Genomic DNA, 19,561 nt, shown 5'->3' on the forward strand with positions numbered 1-19,561 from the left:
ACTTTGCAGAGGAAAGTGACCCCCCCCCAATATCACTGACAATCTGACCTAAGGGAAAATTCCTTCCTGACCCCACTTATGATGATCAGTTAGACTCTGAGCCTGTGGGCAAGAACCAGCCATCCAAGCCAGCCAAGCAGAATGCTCCGTGCCACATCAGAGCTCTGCTCCTCCCCATTCAATGTCCCATTGCCAGCCATGGCCATCCATGCTGCTTCAGAGGAAGGAGAGTAAAGAAAAATACCTCTCAGAATACATTGAGGTGTGTGTGTGGAGTGGCGGCGAGGGATCCTTTCCCTGTCAGCTCAGGCCCCATTCAAAATCTGACCAGAGGAAGAGGTGCCCACCTTATAACTCCGTGGTTACAGAACTCACCAGAGATATGGGAGATCCAGGTTCTATTCATCCTCTGCCTGAGAGAGAGACAGAGAGAGAGGATGTTAACCGGGGCCTCCTACCTCTCTGTAGAACTTTCCAACCACTGAGCTATGGGATATTCTAACCCGAGGCACTCTCTCGCGTTCCCACTATAATAAATATTGATAGACTCATGAGGCCAAAGAGAGAGTGAGAATGACTCTGCAGCCTGGTGGTCAGGATACCCACCTGTGAAGTAGGAGTTCCAGGAGCCCCATGACTCTTTAATTGTTCGTGCAAAGTGGAACTACTTCATGAAAAGAGATTGAGGGAGCCCCTCCCCATCAGAATAGCCCATATCTCAGTGAATTTGCCTGCAACGTGGGAGCCCCCTGTTCAAATCCTCTCTCCCTCTGAGGCAGAGGGAGGAATTGAACCTGGAGCTCACACATCCTTGATGATGCTCCAAACACTGAGCTAAAAGTTGTAGGGTAGGCTCTTCCTCCTCATAGAGGTGCTTGGTGTAGAGTAAGGCAGGCAGCTAACTCATTCTTGATGTAGACACCTCAAGCGTCTAAGCCACCTGACTCCCAGAAAGGGATTGCCCATTGTGGACTGCAAGCAGAGAACGGTGCTTTCCTGCAGGCCTGATTTAGGCACCTAAATCTGTGCGAGGGGTGAGGCTTAGCACACAGCCTCTTGTCAGACTTTCCCATTACCTTTCTTAGTTCTCAGTTCTCAACTCAGCTCAGCCTACAGGCCTTTGTGGATCACTTTCTAAGGCACCTCTCTCTCCCCATTCATTGTATAGGGAGACTCAGTGCCTAACCTGGCACTGTGGATCTCAGCATTGTTCCACTGATTCCCTAGGCACTTAAATCCCTTTGTGGATCTGGACCATGAAGTTCAGTCCTCTATCATGCAAGATGCGGAGGAGTCTAGTAATGAGCCCCTGCAGGGAGGGACAGATGAGGGCGGAGCCAAAGTTTGTCCCCTTCCACAGTATCCTGGGGAGTTAAGCAATTACAAAAAGCAGCACACGCTAAACCTTGTTAAAGGTGTGGCAGATGCTGTCCTGTTTGCTTCCCAGCCTGCTGTGGATCCAACTTAGGGTGACCAGATGTCCTGATTTTATAGGGACAGTACCGATATTTGGGGCTTTTTCTGATATAGGCTCCTATTACCTCCCACCTCCTGTCCCGATTTTTCACACTTGCTGTCGGGTTACCCTAATCCAACTCATCAGTGCTCACACTGGGCTGGTACTTATAACTATAATCCAGCCCATAATGGTTCAGATCTTGGAAACTTTTAATAGAAGGCTCATACTTTAAAAGTTATAACTGACAATAATCCACTGGGAGGATTAGAAATCTGCCTGGAGAATGTAAAATACTCTACCAATCATATCTGTGTTATTTAATGGAGAGCTATGATAATTTAGTTGGCAGGAATGCCATGCAATAGTCCATAGTAAATTCACCTGAGAATGGGAGACCAAAGGCAGGATATATACCACTGCAGGGGCTCTGAGGGTCCTAAATTTATGTTTTCTTGTAACACTAAAGAGGTTTCTCAACTCATTTCCATTCTAAAGCCTAAATTTTCAAGACGAAATAAACCATCCCTCGTAAATTTACTGTGTCAAACAAGGAAGCGAGTGTATGTGCATGAAATATAGATTTAATAAATATTCCACAAATATGAGGAAACTGTTGATATATGTCTAGCCCTACCAGTATCCCATCACAGACCCTTTGACAGGGCTGACTGGTAATGTGACATTCCATTTTGTTGGGACTGTTGAGCGCATCCTCTCTCACAATATTTCAGAGCTCCTACTCCCTGATGATACCAGGATGTGCCCAGATCCATAAATATGAAAACTAGCAGGGTAAAAAGGGCCTAGTCAAACTTCTTTCTGCGCCTCACTGGGTGGAGTTGAGTTAAGTTCCAGGTTGGGTAAATGTTAAGACTTTTTTTTCTGTTATCCAAACTGGTTCGGTCATCCCTAGACTAATGCTTTGCTGTGAGTAAGATTGCAAGTCAATACTTCAACTTGTGTAGCTTAATGTGAGTAAAGGTATCGCAATCTGGCATTCTGCTTCTTAGACTTCCACAGATCCACCAATTCCCACTCCATTTATCTACTTATCTCTCCCCCCATCGCTAAGGGGAGGATCTGATAGAAGTCTAAAAATTCATGAATGGTTTGGAGAAAGTGAACAGGAAAGTGTTATTTACCCCCTTCACGGTAGAGACAAAAAGGCATACTTAAAAAATTGGAAGTCAAATCCTACTAAAGAAAATGGAAAGGAGCATAAACTCTGGCAGGTTAAGTGTAAAAGTATAATCGGGCAGGCCAAACCAGAATTTGAAGAACTAGCAAAAGACACAAAAACTAACAGGAAACATTTTTTAAGCACATCAGAAGCAGACGCCTTCCAAACAAAGTGGGACCACTGGTCTATCAAGCTGCAAAAGGAGCACTCATGGAAGACAAGTCTGCTGTGGAAAATCTAAATGAATTTTTTTCGTTGATCATCACTGCGGAGGCTGTGAGGGAGAATCCCACACCTGAGCCATTCTTTTTAGGTAACAAATCTGAGGAACTGTCCCAGCTTGAGGTTTTGGAATAAATTGATAAATTTAACAGTAGTAACCAACCAGAACCAGATGGCATTCACCCAAGAGTCCTGAAGAAACTCAAATATGAAACTGCAGAACTACTAAGTGTGATACGTAACCTATCCCTTAAACCAGCCTCCGTATCAGATGACTGATGGTGGCAGGCACATTTTAAAAAGGCTCCAGAGGAGATCCTGGCAATTACAGGCCAATAAGCCTAACTTCAGTACAAGGCAAATAGATTGAAAATATAGTAAAGAAAAAAATGATCAGACACACAATATGTGGGAGAAGAGTCAACATGGCTTTTGTAAAGGGAAACCTGCTTCAATCTGGGGCGGTTTCATCCTTCCAAATATTCTAGTGATTGCTGGCAAATGATGGAAGGGACGTTTAAAAAGTGACTGTATTCTGATTAATGACATGGTGGATTCTTGATCCGGCTTGACCCTGCCCTTGACTCAGTGGAGATATATTTGTGGAAAGGTTATCATCAAAGTGAGATACCAAATGAGCTCACCAGGACTGAATAAAACAGTGTGTCATCTCAAAAGACCAATGATGATTTAGCATCAGAACACTACTGAGTATCCCTGTTCATTACACTTTCAGTATGAACGGATTCTGTATAGCAAAGGTCGTTTCTTATTAAGTAGCCCATGTGAAGACCAGTAAAGCAAATCTATCTTCTATAAATAAACGGTGCACATTAAAATAAAATATTGTAACTTTATTTGTGCATTATGTGCTTTTCCCCCCTGGAATGTAGACATTTAAGGTTCTGCAATTCGTAACCTACTTGCAGTGTAATTGATACTTTGTTCTATGTTAAGAATATTAAACAACTTGTCTCCAGGTCATTGTTCATTTTTTATTTGAGCATTTTCAGGGATTTTTTTAAATAATTGACGAAGGGTTTTATTTTATTTTTTTCCCTTCAAGACTGCAGAATGACTGTGAAATACTACATTTGGCGTAGATTCAAAGGCAGAAGGTATTTCTAAGACACCTAAGATGGATAGATAACTCTGGGTGCCTCCTGTACCAGGAAGATTGAAGGTTAAATAAGAAAGAAATATGGAGGGTTAAATAAATAAATAAAGCAATGATTGGGGTCTGGAGCCACCGATCCATGAGAAAAGATTGTAAAAAGAGAAAAAAAATAGGTTGCTTAAACAATGGCTAAAAAGGTAGATGTGATAACAGTGTGCACATATTTTACCTTTTGTGAACACCTATTGAAGTCAATGGGACTACTTTTGGAGTAAGATGACACACAACACAAATTCAGGTACGAGAAATTGGTTTGTGATAGGGTGTACAAACCCTGCACCATACAGGAAAGGGTTAAGGAGTTGGTATGGGCTTGAGTAGCTCTGCCCCTGCTACACCTGCAAGTCATGCCAGGACTGGAGGAAGAATTAAAAAGGGGAGACGTGCAGCTGCTCTGGAAAAAAAGGACAAACCTTTAGTCCCCTCAGCAATGGGCTGAGGCCTGGTGATGATCCAAGGGTCAGGACAGTGGTTTACGATGTCAGAGACCTGGATTCAGTCCCCTGCTCCACCATAGACTTCTTGTGTGACCTTAGACAAGTCATGTAGCCTCTATCTGCCTCAGTTCCCCATCTGTAAAATGGGGATAGTAATGCGTCATGGCTCTCAGGGATGTTGTGAGGATAAATATATTAAAGGTTGTGAAATTCTTTGAGATCTACTCATGAAAATTGCTATATAAGAAATAGGTATTATTTTAGGCTGCTCTGGCCTACCTGAACACCTTTAGAGAACGGTGGGCTGGTCTATACACAATTACTTAAAGAAAATTTCCGGTGGTTGAGGTACTGAACTGAATTATGGCTTGCCTGAGACCCGTGAAAAAAAGAGAGGCTGACAACATGTTTAGGACTGCTTTTTCTTGACTTCTTTATTTTTGTTTCCTCAGAAAACTGGAAGGGGTAAGCTGCGGAGATACTCAGCCACAGAACGGAGTGTTTGTCCTTTGCCAGTGATCACCCAGTCAACCAGTGAACAGGATGAGTTACTCCTTAAACACCTGTATGTAATGTATAGAAAGAAAAATATATATATAGGGGACTTCAATTGGGAAGAGAGATGCTAGAGGTCTCATGCAGCCAGTAGTAAAATGTCAATAGTGTTTCTAAAAATTATAAATGGTAATTTTCTAACACAAAGGGTATCACAGACAACATGAGGTAACTCTATTTTGAACTTCCTTATGATGGATAAAGATGAACTAATCACTGGACTAGAAGTTGGTATTTGCATAGGGACCAGTGATCATGACCTGATTACATTCAGTACAGGCAAACATGACAATCCCAATCAGTAATAAATATGTATGTACTTGCTGCTTCCAAAGGGATAGTTTCCCTAAGCTAAAGAAATTTATCATAGAATATCAGGGTTAGAAGGGACTTCAGGAGGTTGTCTAGTCTAACCTGCTGCTCAGAGCAGGACCAATCCTCAGACAGATTTTTTTGCCCCAGATCACTAAGTGGCCCCCTCAAGGGCTGACCTCACAACCCTGGGTTTAGCAGGCCAATGCTCAAACCACTGAGCTATCCCTCCTACCCTGAGTAAAATGGGGACAAAAAAAATTAGATGGAGAAATGTGAATGAAACGTGAGAATTCTTTAAGAAGAGTTTATTAAATGCTGAAAAATCCATTATTCCATGGTCAAGAAGAAGATAACTTTAGCTAAAAGCCCATCATCATTCAGTAATGAGAGGAAGGCAACAATTAGAAATAAAAGGCAATATATAACAAATGGACAAAGGGGAAATATATAGTGAACTATATACATTAGAAGCTATGAAGAGCAGAAAATTGATAAGGGGAGCTAAAGGCATCAGGCAAAACTCCATGACTGGCAGGGCTAAGAACAATAAATATGATTTTTTTAAAGTATATTAGGAACAGAACAAATCTCAGTAATGGTATAGGCCCATTAATAATAAATGGAGATGGTGAAAATTGCTACTAATGATGCAGGAAAAAGTGGGAGTGTTCCATAAATATTTCTGTTCTGTGTTTGGAAAGCAGCAGAATGATGTACTCATATCATATGAGGATGATGGAGAACTTTCCAGTCCATTAACAACTGTGGAGGATGTTAGAGATAACAATTTTTAAATCAGAAGGTCTGGATAACTTGAACCCAAGAGTCCTGAAAGAGTTGGCTGAGGAGATATCTAACTCACTGGTGTTAATTTTTAATAAATCATTGCATTTCAGAGAAATTCCATTAAGCAGTTTTTAAAAAGGATGATGAAAAATTGGAGAGGGTTACAGAAAAGACCCACAAAAATGATCAAGGGCTGGAGAAAACATTTTATAGTGAGAGATTTATAGAGCTCAATATACTCAGATTATCAAAGAAAATTGAGAGGTGACTTGATTACAGTTTACAAGTACCTTTGTCAGGGTGAGGGGATGAAATACTGATTACAAAAACACTTTTAGTCTAATGGAAAAAAGAATAACAAGAACAATAGTTGGAAGCTGAAGCCGGATCAATCCAAATTAGAAATTAGGCACAGGGTATTTTTTAATATTGAGAGTGACTAAACACTGGAATAAACTCCCAAGGGAAGATTCTCCATCTCTGATGTCATCAAATCAAGACTGGATGCCTTTCTGGAAGATACCTGTTAGTCAAACACAAGCTATTGGGCTCCATACAGGGGTAACTGGGTGAAATTTAATTGTCTGTGATAAACAGGAGATCAGACTAGGGGTTACAGTGGACGAAAAGCTGGATATGAGTCGACAGTGTGCCCTTGTTGCCAAGAAGGCCAATGGCATTTTGGGCTATATAAGTAGGGGCATTGCTAGTAGATCGAGGGACATGATCATTCCCCTCTATTTGACATTGGTGAGGCCTCATTTGGAGTACTGTGTTCAGTTTTGGGCCCCACACTACAAGAAGGATGTGGAAAAATTGGAAAGAGTCCAGCGGAGGGCAACAAAAATGATTAGGGGGCTGGAGCACATGACATATGAGGAGAGGCTGAGGGAACTGGGATTGTTTAGTCTGCAGAAGAGAAGAATGAGTGGGGATTTGATAGCTGCTTTCAACTACCTGAAAGGGGGTTCCAAAGACGATGGATCTAGACTGTTTTCAGTGGTACCAGATGACAGAACAGGGAGTAATGATCTCAAGTTGCAATGGGGGAGGTTTAGGTTGGATATTAGGAAAAAAAATTTCACTAGGAGGGTGGTGAAGCTCTGGAATGGGTTACCTAGGGAGGTGGTGGAATCTCCTTCCTTAGAGGTTTTTAAGGTCAGGCTTGACAAAGCCCTGGCTGGTATGATTTAGTTGGGGATTGGTCCTGCTTTGAGCAGGGGGTGGGACTAGATGACCTCCTGTGGTCCCTTTCAACCCTGATATTCTATGGTTCTATGATTCTATGATCCCCCTATGAAAGTCAGCTTGTATTTAATTCTTTCAAGCGAGATTTCTATTTTAACAGGTTCCACCTACCTGAGGCAAAGGATTTCAAATGTAAGACAGCAGAATGGTAATTTATTTAAGAACAGCCACTTTTTAAGGGTTGGAGTTAATATAACCTTAGTCATGCAGTCTCTCTCCTTATTCCAAACACAAAGTACCCGGTCCAATTTTCTGTCCCTTTGTGGTAGAGAGGGGAGAAGGTAGAGCACTTCTTAGTCTGAAAAGGTAGCATCGCACTGCTGTTTGTATTAAGCAGTTCCAATTGGGTCTAAATCTTTAACAGCCAAGGGTCCTTACCATCCAGTGACTCTTTGATGGCCAGTATAAAAAGAGTTGGTGGAAACTCTCCAGCTGGTTTTTAAGAGACAGGTGCCACCATCAAATCAAAACACCACCAAGATTCACCAGCCTTGTTCCAAACCCATTGAATAGAGTTTAAATTCATTATAGGTGAAGGTTTCCCCTTTTTATTTACCTTAATCTACCATCATCCTGAGAGAGGACCTTTAGATCAGTTACAGTGAGGGAATGTGAAGTATACTGACCAGGACTGGCTCTTACTGTACAGCATAGTGGCAGAACGGATGGGTGCTTGGGTAGAAGACAATTGAGTTCGTTTGGCTAGGAAGGATAGCTATTTTGCATTTTGAGAGAAGCAACAAAAAAAAATGCTGATTCTTCTTCTTCCATTAAAAAAAACTAAAACAAAGAAAAACCTCCTGCAGTATAAATCCTCTTTGAAGAGAATAACAGGGAATGATAGATTCCATTAATTTGCTTGCAGATGTGTTAAAGTTACTTGCCTTCATTGCGTACCTGATACAATTAAAAAAAAAAGAACATGCTTTGATATAGGAATTCCATTGTAAAATACTCTGTTCTGCTGAAGATTTGGTCCGAGCACACTGCAAGGTTACAGAAGTAATGTGATATATCGTGAGGTGCTTATTGTAATGCAATATGACACTGTGATATACAGGAAACAAATGATTTGATTTCCCTCTGATTGGAGGATGTCCGTTTTCCTTTTTGCAATGTGATCTAAATTTATTGTGATGGACTGACATGGAGATAATAACAAAACATTTGCCTTGTTCGCTAACTAGAGGAAAATACAACTGAGTATATGGCCAGGTTATTTTATTTTTGGATAATCAGCTCTGTACTCTTTTTTATCCTAAAACAATTCTAAGGGGTAAAATTAACGATTGACTTTAATAGTCCTTAGAGCTGGGATGGTGGATGGCTCTGGTAATAGAACTATTTTGGATGTGTGGTTTGGGTTCTTTTCCAAAGCTTACCAGGCTTGTCATTTCCATGTCTCCCATTCCAGTCTAGCCAGATCAGTAGTGAGAAAAAGATCATGACTCTCTGCCCATTGTCCAGTGGTGTGAATGAAACAAGCTGATGGATGTCCATGTAGATCTCATACTCAGGTGTCCACAGCACATAAACCTCCCCAGCCACTGGAATTGGCAACATTCTCTAATGCTTCAAATGACTGACAGAGGCTGAAATATCTTCTCTCCTTTTGCAACAACACCCACATGCCCGAGAAGTGGTAGGCACAGGACACTCACGCAAGCACATTCCAGAAGGCTGCTACCAGAACATCCTGATACTAAGTATGCTACAAACACACTCCCCAAAGATAACAGGAACAAGCTGACCTCTCTTAAAGATAAGGTCAGGATGACAGGGTGATGAATAGAGATGTTTTGATCAAACCAACATGTATAAGGTAAAGGATGACAGCTAGCCAGGTCAGAGGGGCAATATGCAACTTGTTTGTATCCATGTATAAAGAGGAGTCCCAGAGGGGTAGGGTGACCAGATAGCAAGTGTGAAAAATTGGGACAAGGGGTGGGTGGTAATAGGTGCCTATATAAGACAAAGCCCCAAATATTGGGACTGTCCCTTTACAATTGGGACACCTGGTCACCCTACAGAGGGGGTGTCTTTGTCTGGCCTAAGGGGGAATGCAAAGTCCTGCCATTCACTGAGTTGGTCCATTGTCACGGGCATACATATGTTAGTGTACCTGTAACCATTGGGCTGGGGCATTAGTACCATGCTTCATGGACAACGAACCTGGCTGGGCGCGTTCACTACAAACCAAGACTTGTGGTCTTATTGGGCAGTTTGATAGACGTCTCCTGTGTCAGTTATCTGTGCAGAGCAGAGACAGCACACAGCAAGAACACACACACAGCCAACAACTGGCTGCAAGAGGGTCCCTCTTGCTCAAGGTTGCTACATGTTGGTGGGGAAAGGGGTGTGCGGGGGTGTGAGAGGATGGACACTGCAGAGCTACTGCCTGTTCTGAAATGGTTTCATATCTAATAAAGGTGTTCAGTCTCAAGGGCGACCTATCAGCTGGCATGTTTTAACACTAAATCCACTTAAATACTATTAAATGACCTTGGTCTCTTTATTGGTGGTTTGGCACAAGTAGCCAGAGTCCCAGAGTGAAGACATGAGCTCAGTAAACAACAGAATAACATGAATGTATCACTGTAAGAGGGTAAAGAGGCACTCCCCTTCTGCTGCTCTGGTACAAACTGTATTTTTGGTTTTAGAACCCATGAAAAATTTCACAAAATACCAAATAGTCCCAACGCTTCAGAATAGACACATTTTTATATTTTCAAAATGTTCATGAAAAACGGAAAATTTTTGACCAGCTCTAGTGGAAAACACTGACCTCTAGTGGATGGAACCAGAGTTGTTCAGCTCTGTCTCATAGGCTATATACTGCTAAAAGCTAAAGGACAGTCCCATTCAGCTGAAGCACCTTTATTTTTTTGTAGAGCAGGAAGATCTGAGTTCTACTACCACTGCTCTGATGCGGCTCTACGCTGTTATGCCAGTTATAAAAGTGAAAAAATTCACCTGGGAAATGAAGCACAGGGAAGCTATGTAGGGCACCATCCTCTTAAAAGTGAACTTTATTGTGTCCAACAAATGAAATACTGAACAGCAGGCATATTATTTTTAAAAGGGATATAAAACAATAGTGCAGCACTGCCTGATTATATTACAGTATCTATCTTCTCATGTATCAGCAAAAAGTAGCACTGAAGTATACCTAATTATCATATTTACAGTGGTACAGGTAGTAAAACAGTTATGTTTTGCATTGCTCAGGATGTTCAGGGTTGAAATAGATAAACTATGTGGGAGATTAGTAATAGGTAATTATTCTCTACTTACATATTCAGCTTCATATTTCTAAATTAAGGTAAGTGGGAAAAGCTTATAAAATATTCACGGCTCTTTTATCTTCCCCCCTCCCTCTTATTAGAAACTGTGCATGAATTTGCATAGAATAAACTGAGCTCATAAATCAAAGCAGAAACTGCAAGAACACTCTTTGTAAGTTATAATTTAAGGTTAACTATAGCACATTTTGCTTACTGTATTATTAATGACTTGAGTTCACTCATGACAAGATTACATATTAAAAAATGTTGGTAGACAAAACTCCAGTTCATAATCAATTTGCTTCCCACCCTTACCAAGAATTCTTCTTGTGGCAGGTCTACTGAGGAGAATGGCAAGAGACTGTCTTGGCAAGGAATGTGCTACCAGCACCCTGCTGTGTTATATAGCTCTGGAGTACGGCTGTGTGAAATGGAACAGCCCTGTACAACTTTCTGTACAGGCTTGGAAACTGGCTGTTCTACTCTATGGCCGAGTAAGGACAGCATTGCCCCAGGATTTTGTTCCTACTTTGGTCTGCTGTGTGATCTTCAGCAAGGCACTGCGCTTCAGTTTCTGCATCAGGAAAATGGGGATAGTGATTAGAGATGGTGGAGAATTCTCCATTGAAACATCTTTTCAATGGCAAATGTGCCAATTTACGGCCATTATTCACTTGTCCATTGGGAAAATCAAAATGAAACATTTAGATTCAGGTTGGGTTGATTCAAAGTGAAATATTGTCCAACCAACTTGAAAACTTTTGCTTCAGGTCAGTTTGACACTGATCATTATCAGACTGATCTTCCATGGTGCCTTGTTAGAGCTGTGTTTCCAGTGCCTCATGTCCCTATTCTCTTCTGTGGGCCACAATCCTGGCCGGACTGTATCTTCCATGATGTACCATGCTATCCGCTCTCGCTGAACTGCATCATGAGAGTCACATAATGGCCATACATGGTGGGAGATGTCGTCCAGCCAAGGAGCTGGAAATTCTGAGTTTCGATCATCTCTAATAACAATACTTATTTTCTTTGTTGAGAGCATTGAGACCTATGGATGAGAGCAGCTATGTAAGAGCTAAGTATTATTGTTTTCTTCAGTTCTTCTATCTGGCTATGGTTATTAAAACAGCTTGGAAGCCAGGGAATGTTTCTTTCCTCCACTATCCCACTGTTTCTTTCTCCCTAAACAGTAATCTGCAGTCCTGAGAAAGTCTCAGGCCAATTTCTGTAACTATCTAAGGTCTTGCCTATACTTGGAGTGATTCAGAAATTAGACATTTCTCCTAGAACTTTCCATTTTGATGCGTGAGCCATTTTTCACTGAGAAAAAAAAAAGATTTGAATGAAAACTTTCACCTGGCTCTAGTAAGGAGTGCAGAATCAGGGGTCCACAAAATAAGCTAGCAAACAAGATTGCTCTTTGAGGAAGTTGCATAGAATCACCTAGAGGATCAATCCCACATTTCTTGCGCACTCAAACTTTAACCGTAATGCACAAAATGTGCAGTATTTATGCCCAATGTTGTTGAAGTAAAAATAGTTTTAAATCTTAGCATGTTGTCTAGTTTTTGGTATTCATTTCAACTGTTTAACACCTGAGCCAGTATTCTTTACTCATACAAGTAGCCCTTAGTCACATGAGCATTCCTCTTGACTTTAAATGGCACTGCTAAATTGAGATCAAGGCTGTTTAGATAAAGGTTTCATGGAACAGCCCTCTTCTTTGTGTTGGTGTCAAGTTCACCTGCTCATATTTCCTTGTGTCTTTTTTTTGTGGCGGGGGGGAGAATAAATTTCTGATCTGAAATTAAGTAAAAATGTATTAATGTCTCAAGTCCAGTGGTTTCCCTGGCTCCTTCCACCAGGTTACCACTGAGTGACGGCTGCAGCCAGTTAGTGATTGGCAGCTTTTTCCTATGACAAACATGGATTTAGATTTGACATCTTGCCAGTGTTATCTGAGCTTCCTAAAGATAACAGAATCCAGCCACTGATTCAGCATGCTGCAGTTCTACATATATAGTTACAAGCAAATGCTGTAACCACAATAACCCTGAGGCTGTTCTTTGGATTGGAGAGGAGGAAACATGGCTCTGTCCTCTATACCCCTTTCCCCCATGCCCAACCATCTGACCAAACCTCAGCCACAGCTGGGGATCGAGCTCCTAATCTGCATTTGTAATGTTTGTTAAGGGCACCTCGAGCACAAAACAGATGCCCTGTTATTTTTGTTTTTTTAAATAGTACAAATGAAAATACAGCAATCCATATAGAGCTGGAAACTGAAGGCCTCATTTTCAACTGCTTTGCATGTTGCGTGGTCACTTACATCTATGCAAAGTGTCCATAGTGCAGTGCCAAGTCATGTGCAAATGGTGATATGAGGTGCAAAGAAGTGGAATCAGGTCTAGAATCTGGGAGTGCTATTCCCCAATCCCTTGCTCTAACTATCAAACCATATTTCTCAGTAGCTCATCGTGCATTTTCTCTAAGGCCTTGGAAACAGTTATTGAAGCTGATGGGAGCGTCAGGTGCTCAGCACCTTTCAGAATTTGTTCCTAGAACATTTAGTAAAGTAATGACAGATAACATGGGACCCAAGCATGCAAAATGCTAAGCACCTGCTAGGAGGTGCTAAGTACCATCAGTTCTGATTGTTAGCAAAGGGATTTGTGGTCACCCAACACCATGCTGGATCAATTCCCTGGGTCCATAGAAGGTAGAAGATGGTCCTCAGATTATTACACTGTTTTCTAGAGACTGGGGACTGAATGAACACTAGGCTTCTTTCAGTGGGAGGAAATTGATATTGCTTGAAGCCTTGGATGAAGTGGAAGCCAGTGAACGTCTCTCTCTCTCTCTCTCTCTTTCTCTTTTTCTCCCTGAGACATAGTTGCTCCAGGAAAAAAGGAAGATTGCATTTCGTCGACTTCATTGTTTATAAGAAGCTGTCGGGATTAATCAGTGGTTAAGCCCAGCAGAATGAAAACGGTTTGCTCTTTCCATTTTAAGTGTGAAAGAACCAAATAATCTATGCAGGGGCTCCCCTCACAAACATTCAATTTGTTGCCATGCCTTCTGTCTCCAGGAGACCATGTGACACCCTCTTCCACAGTAACTCCAGCAACACAACTGTGTGTCTCTCAAAGCCAGGGCAGGTAAGAAACTCCCGTTCTATGCCTGCAAAAAAGATCAAACAAAACTGTGTGGCTTGAAAAACGAATGGTGGAAAATTGAAAGTTTTAATTTCAATGAAAAATATCAGAAACGAAAGAAACATTTTTGTTCAGTTTCATTTTGAACTGCAATTTTCATTTTATGTTGTTTTTCGAAAAGCAAAATGCAACCAACGTGAACAGTCTAATTTTCTTCCAAATGATTTTTTGTCAAAATATTGAAAACATAGTTAAAATCTAATAGTTTTTTGTGAAACATGTTGTGGTTTTGATGGGAAAAGTCCAATCAAAAAAATTTGGTTGGGTGTACTCAAAACTTAGATCTCTAGGGGCTGTCTTGCAGGTCACCAGGTAGAAAGTGGACTTCTGATGTGGTTGTCTCAAATGACCAACTATGTCCTATCAAATAAATAAATACATAAATAATAATAAATAACCTAAAATCACAAATTTAAGAAACAGAAGCTTCATTTAAACTGATGTGGCATGCATCATCTGTAACTGCCGGTAGGGTAGAATCTGCACAGCTGAATTAGATCTTCATGACATTGAGAAGTGTGGATTTCACAGAGCATTCTTCTCTTCACCCTCTCCAGTTTATTATTATGAGAGCTAACTGAAAATCAGAATGTTTGGAATGAATGACTATATTGCGGGGAGCTTACAATTAAAGGTATTTGTTGGAATGAAGTTGATGTGGAAATCAGTGGATTATTGCAAGACAGACATCAACCGGGACTCATGGGGGACACTTTGAAGAACTAGATTGTATAGTGTGGCTTAGATTGTATGTATTGCAACCTAAAAAGAAAGCAGGAGAACCGAAAAGGAAAACTGGTTCTTGCAAAGCAACTTGAAACAGCATACAGGAAATGAATAAGGGTTTCTCAGGTAGTAATAATGATAATTAATATGAAAAAGCTGTTCATGAGGATTTCAAGGGCTAAAATGCAACAAACAGAAAAAAGCTTGTAAGTTTTCCAGAGGCATAAAGGAAAAACACCCACACCCAAACAAAGGCATCCCTGGGAGGAAAATGAGACGGATAAGTAACTGGTACATAAAATAAATGCCAGCTAGTCAACTCCTCTCCATAAACCCAAGGGGGGAATTGGTAACACAGGGAAGAAGGATTAGCAATGCCTTCCAGGGCTTTTCTGAAGCCTTCTATTGATCACAAACCTTTGTTGTCTAGGAAAATGGTAAAAGAATATCTAGATAAATTGGAATTGACAAAGCTGGGCAACTCAGACAGGGAAATCTCTTGAGTCTCCTGTAACCACAGAAGAGATATTGAAAGTGATACAATCAATGCTGGCCAGGAAAGCTCTGGGGGAAGATGACTTTACTCATCAAGATTCTATAGTTGGTCCCATGTGATTGGCGTCAGTTTGTTTTGGATGATGTGCTCAGTGAAGCATCTGCTGTAGATGGTCTATCCCTTCCATATTTGATGCTGTTCTTTCATTGTTTCAAAGGGAAGGAATGTAATCATCATAAAAAGTTATATTATTACAGAGTTCTTTTTCTCCCTGAGATATCCAAGAGCACGTGGCAAGCTATAGGTTGAATCCCATCTTTTATTGGGCAGATGTAGAACAGGGTAAAGAAGGCTCAGCAAGCTCATCTATGACTCCTGCACAGACATAGGGCAGGATAGCCACTTTGTGCTTGCAAATGCTGCATGTTTAAAGAGTCCAGATGCTCTTAGAAGCAGTTGTTAAGAAGGTAAACAAGTCTCACATGTTGAAGATCAGCAGTATATTATACACTTGGTCTAGGTGGCATAATGAGTCTATGCCTATGTTGAGCAGAGAACCTTATGCTCTAGAAATCTAAGCTAATGCTGAATCTCCAGTAGCTGTGCTAGTATTAATATTCCTTTTCCCTGTGGGTTGCAGTCCCTAGTGGGCAATGTAGTCACTTGCCATTGAGCACGTCTCCATTGCAATAAAAGGAAGCTATGGAGGGGTACTTCTGAGGATAGTCGGCAGAGAGGAGCTGTGGAGTGGGACAGAAAATAGTGACAGCACAGAAACAGGTAGGGGTAGCTCAGTGGTTTGAGCATTGGCCTATTAAGCCCAGTGTTCTGAGTTCAATCCTTGAGAGGGCAATTTTGGGGTCTGGGGCAAAAAAAAAACTGTTAAGGACAGTACTTGGCCCTGCTAGTGAAGACAGGGGACTGAACTCAATGACTTTTCATGGTCCCTTCCAGCTCTATGAGACAGGTATTTCCATATATATTTATACAAAGATGAGCAACCTTTATTTCCTGCTATATACTTCTTCCATAAGCTTTCGTCCCAGTGGTCTGTCTAAACAGTTGCTCTAAGCCACTACAGAGAGAGTAGCAACCTGAATGGAACTTGGAGGGAGGAGCACAGGTTGCAGGAAATATTTGGAGGATGCACCAGGAAGTCAGTCTTTGTGCACATGGCTAGAATGCTAGCTGCATTTGCATCTCTGTAAATGGTCTGCTTATGTCCTTCAGTAGGTGGTGCATAGAACAGATATGAGAGGAGCACTCCACTGGGCAAACCGTGTCCCCTTCTACTGGCTAAATGTCACACTGAGCTTTCTGCATCTGCTACTGGCTTTAAGCTAATGAATGCGCATGTTCCTGTTAGCACAAGCAATATAGCCTCATGCTGTTAGATCCACAGGTCTCAGGTTCCATTTGATTTCATTAATAATCACGATATGTGCTCAACTTCACCCCGTGGGATGCCTCTCAGTACCACATTAATACTGTGGGGATACAAATAGGATTGTACCTTGTAGGGAAGACAACCTCCAACTTAAGAAATGGCTCATGTTATCAACCTTTGGGAAGCTCTGGTCCATCTGAAATGGTTTGGTGTTCACAGTCCGGTTCCTTTTGGCCGGGCATCAACATAATAAAAAATCTACAATTGCAACTTCCCCCCTTGTAGGCAATCACAACAGAGAGAAGCCAAAGTTTGACTGGGCTGTCTGGACAGAGTTACCCTCCCTCTTACTAAAGAATCTCCCTCTAGACAAGATGTATGCTGTGGAATATTGCACTACCACTTTCCATTCCATTCTGTAGTTAAATGTCCCCATGGCACCTTTTGTCAGCTCAAATTCCATTATAAATTAAAGAAGGGAAGGGAGGCTCCCCAAATTGTTCATGTAATTTCTGCGGGACTGGAGGGAAACCTGCCTGGACTCTGGACTCGACTAATGCAGGACAACAAACAGGGCGGGGGGAGGGATGAAGAGGAGCAGGAGGATAAGGGAAGTGACTATTGCAGGAGCACATCACCTTACTAGGTGCCCACACCAGTTCTGAGTTCAAGACTATTGCCAAGAGTCTTCCATTCTATACAGTTATTGGTGATTTATTATTTCTGGACTTCCCCCCAATAACATTTCCTTTGTTTTGTACATGGGCTCAGGTTCAGATACTCAGAGGCTCAAGCAGGTTTCAGAAGGAACCCCTATATCAGGGTTTCTCAAACAGGGGTCACCACTTGTGTAGGGAAAGCCCCTGGCGGGCCGGGCCGGTGTGTTTACCTGCCCCATCCGCAGGTCCAGCTGCTCGTGGCTCCCACTGGCCGCAGATCGCTTCTCCGGGCCAATGGGGGCTGCAGGAAGTGGCGGCCAGTAAGTCCCTCAGCCTGCGCCACTTCCAGCAGCTCCCGTTGGCCCGGAGCAGCAAACTGCGACCAGTGGGAGCCGCGATCGGACAGACCTGCGGATGGGGCAGGTAAACACACCAGCCCGGCCCCCCAGGGGCTTTCCCTACACAAGCAGTGACCCCTGTTTGAGAAACTCTGCCCTATATATTTGATCCTGCACGGTTCTCAGCCCCTATCCAGCAGTCTGATCCGCAGCTGCACAAGAATTCAAATGCAGGATCAGGGCCCTGGACTTGCATTATTCCAGCAAAACATCCAGATCTTCATATATCTTTATCCAGGAATGTATAAAATCATAGCTTTATTGAAAGAACTGCAATACCTGGAGTGGGCCCCGGAGAATAAAAAACTGCTGTATCAAATGATACAGACTCAGCATGTGGATACAAGGTCCATAATATTTAAGGTTTTACATATTTAATTTCCTGGCAAACCTCCGCACACCACACTGCAGTGATTTAAGCACTTGTTTGCCTTATCCGGGGCCATTTGCCTACGCTGCTTTTAGCACCAATGATGATATACTAAAACCCTTTGTTAGTGGGGGTACAGAATAAGAACTTATCTCCTTATAGCAGCAGTTTTGCTATGTTTGTGTCAGCACCACAGTACACAAGGACTGGTGTGTCTTTGCTGATTTAAATTCTCCTGAATACAAGCCTTCCAGAGCTGTAAATAGAGAAAGGTTAAGGCCACATCTTCTAGCTCAGATGAAGTTGCTTCATCGTTTATTATTGTTCGGGTACAATCAAATTATTGATGTTCTCAGCATCGCAGGGCCTACTGTGCTGTGCAAGCCACACGAGTGAGTTAGTGAGAGACAAGGAGAAGAAAAAATAATAAGGTAGCGAAGAAAAGGACTCTTAACACTTGCATGCAAAATCAAATAGGAACTAAATCCCAGAATGGTGCTGCAGGACTACTATAGTTTTTAATTTTTTTCCCCTTCATGCCTGATTTGAAAAATCCTTTGCCTGGGGAGTTAAAAAAAAATAAAGTTAAACATCCTCAGGAATGCCAAGATGTCAAAGTGCAGCTTTTTCCCTTAAGCGTATAAAATATTAAGAAGGCTCAGCAAAAGCCAATAGGGAGGCTGCTTAGATAAGGAGATGAAAAATTAATTTTAATGCATGGAGGACTAAGTAATTCACTTATTTCACAACCTCAATCAATTTTAATATTTTAGTATTTAATGTGAAAGTAGCGTGTCTCCAATAATATATTAAAAGTTGCTCATATCTCTTTTTACTAATGTACTAAGTTGTTCTCTCTCTTTCTGTCTCTTTTCTTTTCTCTCTCCACCTCCTCACTGCTAATTAAGCATTATGGGGGAATTCATGGATTCTTCCTATTTTCTAATGTCTTGGTATTCCCTTGCCAGCCCTCACATGTTTGAATCTAAGAGGCTTTCTAAATAAGGTTGGGATTTAAATCTTTGGAAACACAAATGTAAATGGATAAGAACATCACAGATGTTGATGGAATAACTCCCAATTTACACGTATGCAGTGGAGATCAGAATCTGACCCTCGGAGAGGGGAAGAAGAAGTAGCTTTGAAACCAATTTACAAACAACATATTCTCTGCTGATTTCCAGGGGGATACCTAAAGGTCAGAGAATCGTTCTTTATTTCCTCTATTGGGTGTCTGGGAAAAATATCCTTATTTTAGCCATTAGATGCTCAGCTATCAATGTAAGAGGTTAAGCTGTCTGCCTTGCACCTCCATTTAGGCATTTATCTACAAAATCATGAACCTGACTCATTTTATAACCATGCCAATGACTAGTGAGCCATTTCCGCTGCATTTTCCCCCATAATTTGATTTGAAAGCAGCTGAGGTTTAACTCGATCGGGTGAGAACTGTCAAACCGGGGTAACTCACAGGCAAAGCAATGCTCTCCCTATTCATAACTCATCTTTCAGCCAGAATTGTGCAATATATGACCAGGACATGCCACATATCTGAGTGTTTAGAACATTGCCCTGTGTTTTCTATGGAGAAGTATACAAACTGTATTGTGCATGCCTGCCTCTTCATTACATCCCATACCCCAT

The 19,561-nt window shown here is 41.6% G+C and overlaps 1 long non-coding RNA gene across 1 annotated transcript in view; it reads left to right on the top strand.

Annotated features, from left to right (window-relative positions):
* Positions 1–13,521: 13,521 nt before the first annotated feature.
* LOC120407500 overlaps positions 13,522–19,561 on the top strand; it is a 37,763-nt gene continuing 31,723 nt past the window's right edge. Inside the window, exon 1 of the long non-coding RNA XR_005600065.1 lies at positions 13,522–13,824. This is a non-coding gene — a long non-coding RNA (uncharacterized LOC120407500). The remainder of the gene's footprint in view (positions 13,825–19,561) is intronic.

Source organism: Mauremys reevesii, linkage group 6, assembly GCF_016161935.1.
Source record: "Mauremys reevesii isolate NIE-2019 linkage group 6, ASM1616193v1, whole genome shotgun sequence".
NCBI lineage: Eukaryota > Metazoa > Chordata > Testudines > Geoemydidae > Mauremys > Mauremys reevesii.